The following is a 9,423-nucleotide window of genomic DNA, read 5'->3' as shown; positions in this document are numbered from 1 at the left end:
GAAGAAGGGTAGTTTGTTGGGTCCTTTTGATGTATGTAATTTCTGCGGAGAGCTGAGTGAGATATGATCTGGTGTGATTGTGACATTTGTTGTCAAATTCCCAGTGGCAGTCATAGGTTTCACCTCCATTGCCTTACGTGTTGCTAGTCATAACTCGCTGCTTACCTTTGGGAATGAAAACAGGAGAAAAACATTTCGAGTACTGTAAACAGTACTGTTTTCGAAACAGTGTTAAATCTTAGATTAAGACAGCGTTTAGAGAGACGGTGCTTAAGCAAGTCCTTGGTTTTGTTCTGAGTTATTTTCATCAGTTAATTTTCTTTTTAATTTTAACAGATTTAGTAAAGAATGTTTTGGTTGGCTATATGACAGTATATGAAGAAATCAGTTGATAGCTTTTTGATTTGAAGTATTGGAGGCCTTCAATATTCTTCCGTAATAGTTGTATGCTTGTACTTAAGTACTGGTGTGATTTTTCTAAATGGATTCTGCCAGTCAACATATAGTAAATGATCTGTTATGGTTAATACTTCCTTTGGAAAGCTCATGTTAAGTTGTTTTTTTTTTAATTCATGCACTATTCAAAGTCCCAACAAAGTAGTTATTACACTGTGTGCAGGCAGTCCTTTGTTTCTTATTACTTTTTAATTTACAATTTCTTTTTATTGATAGACTTCAACTGTATCAGTGTGTATATATATATGTATATACAGGCAATATTATATATATATTCTGTATATGTCAGTTACTATGGGGTATTGAGGCCAAGCAACTGAAGCCGAAGTGATTTGAGGTGAATCTTGGAGTTGCTCTGTTTCCATTGTTACAAAGTGCAGTTATATGAATAGAACTGCTTAAAAATGAAGTTTGATCTTGGCTAGATCTTCCAACTAGACACAGTAATAGATGTATGAGAGCTTGGTTAAGAAGTCTCTATCACCAGTCTGTTGACAGGAGATTATGGTGGCAATGATAACAACAACTATTATTATTAGTAGTAGTAGTAGTATTGAAATATGTCATCTCATGAAGCATCTTCTAGAGAACTATAAAATTGCAACAGTTGAAATGACATAGTTATGCTTATCACAATATGGAAAGATTTAATATTAGAGTATGTGGTTTTGTTAACTGCCTTTTTTAGCAGCTGTGATTTTGGAGAGTTTCACAATTCACAGTTGAAAATTTTACAGTAAATTAAAAAAGACTGGAAATTAATTTTGCACTTTTGCACTAATGTTGCTCTTTCTGTAACCATCTCTCTGTGCCTCTTCATTTTATCCTATGTCCTATTCTGAAAACTTCCTTGTGGGTTAGGGAAGTTGAGATTAATGAAAGTTAATGATTTCTTTAAATTATCTTTTAGGTGGCTTGAGAACCAATCAGTGATTCTATATATAATCTACAGGTGTACATCACAGATTGAGTGAAATAGCTGGAATTTCTCTGTTCTTGTTGTTTTACAAAAATACACTGGAAACTCAAGAAATTAGGTCTTAAAAATCTGAGCAAAGCTGGATCCGGAAAGTTTTCTCACAAACACCCAAGTAATGTGGTGAATAAAACAAAGAGATAGTGAGCTGGTGACGGCAAAAGAAAGAGTAACTACAATTCCTAGAGAAGGCTCCAGACTGCCAGCTTGTGGTGAATGTAGCAGCAGTACTGATGTGGTGATCGTCTAAAGATACAGATTTTCCATAAAGGTTGCAGTCTGAGGTGTAAACATCTGAAAGAACATAGTCATTTAGGAAGACAGATAATTAGGAAAATCTGCAAGGCATCCTGACAGGAAGAGCCCACAACTTCTAGTATTTAACTTCAGAAAAGTAATTTTTTTCTTTGATTTTTTTCTCCATTTATGCATTTATAATCTTGTTATCTGTTTCAGATATTGTGAATAAACATCTTTATTTGCATGGCTAACTGAACCTGGCATGAATTAAAAGTGATATCTTATTAAATGAATATTAAAAAGTAATTTCTCACTCTAGTCCCTGAAGCAAACTGCAAGTATCTGGCTCCCCATTATGTTCTGTAGAATAGTGGAAAGCTAGGAGACCATGCTCCCAAATAAATAATTCAGGTTCTCTGGAAGATAGGTATTACAGGTTGAGAGAAGGAAACGTCATTGATGTAGCTGTAAGTAACCAGCTCTCTGTCAGTACTGGGGTGCACTTTGAACTTGGAAGGCTCTCAGGGAGGCTATAGCAAGAGCCTAAGACCAGTTGGAAACTAAATTAAATTCTTACATCCTGTCCTACTGTGACAGAACTTAAAATACGCCTTAAATACACCTACTTCAATATTATGTTATTAGCCAAATGTGGATGTTTAGTGCTGCAGACAGTTTTGTGACTTGTGGTCCCAGGGTCTCTGCAGTCACTGGGCTGTTCATCTTAATCTAGTTTTATTGTTTCCTTCCTTCCATTTCTTTCTTGGTAGTAAACATAATGTTGATACTGCAGTGATAATTGATGTAGTTCTGTCTTTCTGCATTTGTATACATTTGGAAACACTAAATGTTGGTAATAACTGTGTAGTGAGTAGTAACCATTTTGATGCCATTACCTTGTTTTAGCAAAATTGAGTAGCTAATATTTATCTCCAAACCTGTTATGATAAGCTTATTTTAATTCAAATCTTTGGCTTCACCTCTAGTAACTTCTGCATCAGTGATGCAGTTTCCGTATGAAGTCATGAGGACTAAAACTACATCAAGACATAACAGTTCTTAAATAAAGCACAAAGAATTGCAGAGTTTTGTATGCACTGAGGTAATGCATTTAATAAAATTATCTCCTTTCCTCCTGGTATAGACTCCAGCCTGTTCCAGGAACCTATCTAGGCAAAGTCAACTTAATGATCAAAACCTTAAAATAGAGGTCAGAAGTACTAAATTTGGATGTCCAATTTAGTATCTATCACAAGGGTATGATTTCTAAGAACATGTAACACAGGAAAGTACTTATATATTTAGCATACATGCCCATTTATTTCAGTGGGCACTTGGCTCTGCTCATGAGATCCAAGTTATCAAGGTGGGTACTCAGGAAATAAGGAATGAGCAATCACACAGTAGTTATGAGCAAGCATTCACTGCCCAAACCGTGGTGCCCTTGTGCATTTATATTAATTACCTCATTTTTTACAAACACAACTGTTTAATTGCTATCATCCTCATTCCATAGCACATCAGAGGTGTATGTCACTGATTTTTGACTTGGAGTTGAGCATATTGACAGGATTTACTCATACTTACCCTTTATGTGAAGTGAGCATGGTGCTAGAGTATGTCTTTCAGGAGTGCTCAGTTTGAAGTTCCTATTCTATCATTTTTATTGGACCTGTGGAAATTTTGTCTGCATCATGAAGCCATCACTATCAGAACTGACTTATATATACATGAGTTTGGAAACTCTCTTTATTAGTCAGCATCAAGCCCTGGCTGAGGCAGTAGCAAGTCTGGGACAAAGTTGTGTAGGACTCAATTACTACTTGTTAAATGATAGGCATGAGTTGCATTTCTCTGAACAGAGGAAGCTGCAGGTCATGTTGGTTGCTCTTGGTGGTTCATGTTTTTTTGTGGATGTTATGTGTTGAATCTTACTTCTGACTTATTTTTCACTTGATTTTTCCTTCCCAGCTTTTGATGTCACCTTCTTGTAGTCTTTCCCCATGTAAACGAGGAAGCAAGGTATTAATTCTGAATGAGCCCATCTATTTTTGGGTTTCTTCTGGGACAAGTGACTAGGGATTCTAACAGTCAAGCTTCCTCCATTGCAAACCATCTTAATCATGTGCAGACCAGATTTGTCCTCTAGAATGAATGAGGAAGAGATAGTAAAGTAATTAAGACTGGATTTTGGTCTCATTGCTAATTGAATTTTAGCTTAATTATGCTAAGGCTGAACAATTAACTCATTGTAAACATTGGAGATTGTTTCTTAGAGATACATGTTTGTGAGTGACGTAACTAGGAAAAGAACTTCCCTCAGAGCTTATACCTCATCTTGTATTACATTTGCAAGTTTTCATACTGACACCAGAGGAAGTGAGAATAGGGAAGTCACTAAGGATAAGGGCTTCAATAAATAAAATAAACTTTATGTATTATTAAACTTTATGAAGGCAGTGAGCAACTTGTCTTTGCTTGGACAAATGCTGTGTAGAGAATCCTTTCCAGTCTAGAGGAAAGGATCAGGAAATAGGAAAGGGAGAAGGTAACAATGTATTTGCATTAATATTGTTTACATGGGTTATGCTATCTTAAGAATTTACTTCATTTATCACAAAATCAGGTATCTTCTGAAATCCGAACCTGATCAGGAGAACAACCACAGAAATTAGAAGTAAAAGAAATTGTATTTCTCAAAAATCATTGTATATAACATATAGGTATGGAGCACACTTTGTTTTCCCTTTGCTATGACTGCATTTGACAAAACTGTTCAGTTCAAATAGGTCCTTTTTTTTTGTGTTAACTATCTATAAATTCTGTCTTATATCTGCTACTGAGGTTTCCTCAGTATATCTTGCAAAAAAAAAAGAGGTCAAAATTCAATGTAGATTGTTTAGCTATGCTGTTTTGTAATTCTTTGCTGTGCAAGTATATTTTTAGAACTCTTTGCATAGCAATTACTGTTTTATTTTTTTGATTCCTACCCATTACCACTGACGTTCTGTCTTTGCCCATAACTTGGCTCAGTTAGTTATGCTGTGTGAATTGACAGACACTCCAATTCTAAATGTGCAGTTGCTTTTTGTAAGCTAAACTAATGATGGCTAATTAACTGGGGGTGCTAAAGGGACACTCCCAAATCCTGGATTTACTTCACTGCTGCTCTCTTGTGCTGGTAATCATTTTTGTTTGGTCATGAAGGGAGGCACTCCTGGGAGCTAAACAGAAAATAGGTGACTTGTTTATGAAGGGGTTGTTCTGATGGCAGTTATCCTGTGGCAGGAATAGCATCCCATATAGACCTTTGCAGGGGGAGTTACTATGCAGAACATAACATAATAAAGGTGCCAGACTGTAAACTTATCTCACAGAAGGTAAATAAGGAAGTAATGAGTATTTTGGACCAAACCACTACATAAACACTAGGAACTGAATAATTAATGCCGAAGAGACAATGACGAAAGAGAAGGGGAATATTATTCTCTTGATTATGGCTCTGTCTACTCTTTTGGAAACAGCAATATCATTATGCATAAGAGTGCTGTGTTCCAAGGGTTTGTTCTTGATAAAATAGTCTCTAAAATAGTAGATGGTAGTTATGCTGTTTGGCAGACGTACAGGTCAGTGCAAGCTTTGTGCTTGTGCTGCAGCATGTTGTAATTTGGGTGTGGTTTTTTGTTTTGTATTATTGAGGCATAGTTTACATACATTTTCATGTATATCCTGATCGGGAAGTTTGGTTTTGCATCTTTGCAGTGTCCAGAGGAGTGAGGTCAATCCTCACCGTCCACCATGCAAAGGTTATGAGCACATATTGTAGAGAGCATCTTAAAACTGCAAAATCCTAAAGCTGAATGATGTTAAAGGATTCAAGATAGTGGATAAGTAAAGCAGGCAATAAGTTTCGCTGTCAGTTGTGTATCTCAGCAAAGTGTTTGGTGTATCGCTCTGTCAGCAAGTGACAGGACACATACCTCTTCTTGCAGTAGGTGACCCCAAGCAGTAGTTCCAAAAAATGCTTAAATGGAATTGGGATAAGGGCCTTTGCATAGCTGCTTTACTACTTGAAGACCACTCTGTCAAATGATCTTCAAGCTTATCTATAGATAACATTCCGTAAGACTGCTTAGCAGATGCAGCTCACAGAGATATTTCTTAGCAAGCACACTGATCAAGTGTGAATTCTGCTAGAGCTCTAATGATAAAAGGGCTCTGGACCTTCATCAATACCATAAAAGGCACTGACACAGCTCCCAGTCTGTTTTAAACTTGTGTTTTGGTGAAGACTGTTCATTTGGATTGACATGAACTGTTCTGAAGGGTCAGACTAAGAGTCTTACCAATTTTATAAACAGAGAGCCACTTCGGCTGTGAGAATGAGAAGGGTGGTTCATGCAGGAAGTAAGAGTTACTGAGGCTGTAAGAAACAAAAGATCTTTGATTCCATAGCAGTTAGTGAACATTATGAACACCAATATTATCTCATTTTTCCTCGCCCTTTTGTCATAATACAGCTAAAACTTCCAGATCAGAGGAATGAGAAGGAAAATCCAGACAATTCTTCCTAACTAGAGAACAAGGAATATATTCAATAAACATGTAGGAATAAAATGGACCAATACTTCCCTTGTATATTTGAAGCCAAAAATTTGGTCCTTATTCTAGAATGGTCATTGAGGACTTTGGACCATATATTCCACTCAGTCTAGTATGATATGTCAGTCTTTCTGATAAGGTATCAATGATAACTAGGAGATGGATCAGTGATACATGTATTTTTCTGTAAATACAATAATTTGCAAAGATCACCCAGAAGATGTGGAGTGATCCTGCACCACCCCACAGACTGAAAATAAACAGCTGAAATTTTGTCAGCACACTGCTGTAATTGTCTATTGGTAAGGTTAACAGCATCTTTTCCACAGTGAACGCTGTTCTGGCTTCTGTGAGGTTTGGGAGCAACCTTTCTCTTGTGAACTTGCAAAGTTATGCCCATGAGTATTCTACCAGTGCCACATACCATGATTGATGAAGTGAGATCTAAAAGCATTCTCATGTAGGATGAGAGGACCATGGTAATGTTGTATCTCATAGATGAGTGTGAAGGTGTAAATGGTATAATAAACCAAACTTGAAAACTTACTAGTGGTAGATTGCCTTGTGGCATCATACAGAAGCATCACATGCAAGGTTAGGCAGATGTGTCATGATAGAAAGAAGACCCACACATGTATGTTTTGGCAGTCTAAAATCTTTCTCAAAATGCAGGTTCTTGTGGGTTCTAAAGAAGGTGTGGAGTTCTGATTCTTGCTTGTCCCTTCACCAGCCAGCTGTCCAGGCCAGGAGAGGGATACAGAGTTGCATCCAAGGAAGATCAGTACCCCTGCCGGTATTTAGTGCTGCAGCTAGTCTGAGTTGACTTTTATTAATCTGGAAAACAAAGGTGATACACTTTAGAAACATGAAATGTGTCATGAAGTTTGATTCTACTAGGAAAGAGAGGAGGATGCTGAGTCAGATAAATAGTGACTGTGTTTCTTTACGTGATCTTTCTTTCAGCGATACTGTTGAGAATTTGACAACCTAGTGGAGGTGAAAGCTGGTAGGCAGAAGATCCTCCTCTTGTGAAATTTCTCCTGCAGAGTGAGTCAGCATTGGCAACTTGGTTAACAACCTGATGCTGCCAGGTAGGGGTGTGAGGATTCTGAAGGACTGGGACTGGAGCCCCTTGCACATGTTGAACTGGTGTGAAAAAAGGTGGTGAGGGGTCTGTTATTAAACTGTAGATCAGAGGGCCTCTTATTTTTTGCTTGAAATTGAACCCTATGCTAATATAATTGTATTCTTTTGAGTAACCAAGTCTCACTTGTGAGGTGAAAAAGACAAAGGTAACAGATCTTTGAGATTATAGGGACATGTGCTGAGGACATGCCCCATCTGGGTCGGATGCCCCAGACAATACTGCATACTGTTCTATTTTGAAATACATGGGCTAATGTACTAATACTTACAATGGAGGGCTTGAGGATCCTGCTCTGGTAGCCTGTCATAAGGTCAATGAGAAATTATTTCAAAGTCTAAGACTCCTAACACAGAGTTTTGTGTTGAGCATGCCCCAATCTTTGTACCATTGCTCTGAAATACCATATCAAAGAATGACATGAGTTCCGTGTCCTGACCTGGATAGTCCAGAGTGAAAAACTCCACATGCCATCTTACTGAGAGTAACTGGGAGAATCTAGAAACGTGAGTTTAAATTACAGAAAAGTGGTCAAAGGGTGCAAATACCAATAAGGAATACTACATTTTCAAAGGGATGTCCAGGGACTGCAGAATGCTGTAGTCCACCTGGCAGAAAAAAGAAACTGGAAAAAAGCCAGACTTGCTGTGTGTCAGACACATTAGAATGTGGACACATCATCAAGGTTTCTGTGGAAAGCTTGTCTCCACTTAAAAAACATTTGTCCAGCTGCACAGCATATACACATGTGAATTATCCCTTAAAAGATAAACCAATGTATTTCCTTATCATAATATTATTAGGTTCTTGACAACATCGTTTCCATTCATTTTTATACTCTGCACACTAATGTATATGATTTGGTATGATGCTCTGTCTTTAATATCTTTCTGTCACAGGTTGAATTCCAGTCCAACAACACTAACTTATATCAGCATGTTGTAAGATTTCTGAGACTGATGGTGGGATCACTGAAACAATTTAACTGGAGAGTAGTTCCTCGCAGGCAAGTACACAAATGACCAGATGGCCCCCATAGTTCATACAAACTTTCTTATATTGGAAATTGAAGGTACTGTGTCTGTCTGAGCCTAAGGATCTATTCCTACACTGAGTGCTCTGCACAAGTGTTAGCTGCTTTAATAGCTTGTGTTTTGTTCAGAGATCAGTGTGCTAAATGGTCCCTGATGAGGAAAAAAGGATTTGGAAAGTACTTTCCCTATTCTACAAGATTTCCTTAGCCAAGTTGCTTAAACTCTCTGGACCTTAATTAACTATCTGCAAGTAATAGCAGGTGTATCTATTTCTGATTCCCATGTCATATATTTATTGTAGGACCAACGCAAGCAGACATCTTACTGCTAGAGAAAACATAAAAATGAATTGTTTTGCAGCAGTTTAGCTGAGCGAATGCTAAATAATGATTGGGTAAAGAGAATCACACATACTCTCAACCACTTGCTTTTTACTATATGCAGGACTTGTTCTGGATGATCGGCACAGGCAAGTATTTGTGTAAGGCTGGGCCAGCTAAACGTTGTCTTTTAAGGATGTGGGTTCAGCTGCCTTGCAGAAATGTATTGCAGTAAAACCCTTCAGTTCTCGAATATGGCTGTAATGGCTGTCTAAAAATAATACCTAACAAAGGGTGTCCTTCGCAGAGGGAGCCAGAAATAACCTGCTTTTGCTCTGTCAAAATGTAAGGCTATTATCAGTTAATCCACAAGCACCAGCTTGACCCGGAGACACGCAAGAGCCTACTTTGAAGCACATTTTCTACGTAAGGACTCTTGAGCTTGGACTTCCCCCCCCCCAAAGATAATAAATACCACTCGCTTCAACTTTTGAGCCTCGGTTTTGTAACGAGCCGCGTCCCGCCCCCGTCCGTTCCCTGGCGCCCGCGCTGGGCCGGTCGAACATTCTACCAAGGACGGGCGGCGGGCTCGGGCCCGGGCCCGGCCGGTTCGGGCGGGAGCGCGTCGGTCGCGGGGCAGCGCGTTCCCGC

The 9,423-nt window shown here is 38.4% G+C and overlaps 1 long non-coding RNA gene across 1 annotated transcript; it reads left to right on the top strand.

The window, feature by feature from the left end:
• Positions 1 to 4,126: 4,126 nt before the first annotated feature.
• On the top strand, positions 4,127 to 9,259 carry LOC138098784 (uncharacterized). The gene is made up of 2 exons (XR_011146646.1): positions 4,127 to 7,365; positions 8,318 to 9,259. It is a non-coding gene; the product is annotated as an uncharacterized lncRNA (long non-coding RNA).
• The last annotated feature ends 164 nt before the right edge of the window (positions 9,260 to 9,423 follow it).

Source organism: Aphelocoma coerulescens, chromosome 1A, assembly GCF_041296385.1.
Source record: "Aphelocoma coerulescens isolate FSJ_1873_10779 chromosome 1A, UR_Acoe_1.0, whole genome shotgun sequence".
Classification (NCBI taxonomy): domain Eukaryota; kingdom Metazoa; phylum Chordata; class Aves; order Passeriformes; family Corvidae; genus Aphelocoma; species Aphelocoma coerulescens.
This window is presented reverse-complemented; position numbering and strand designations above follow the sequence as displayed.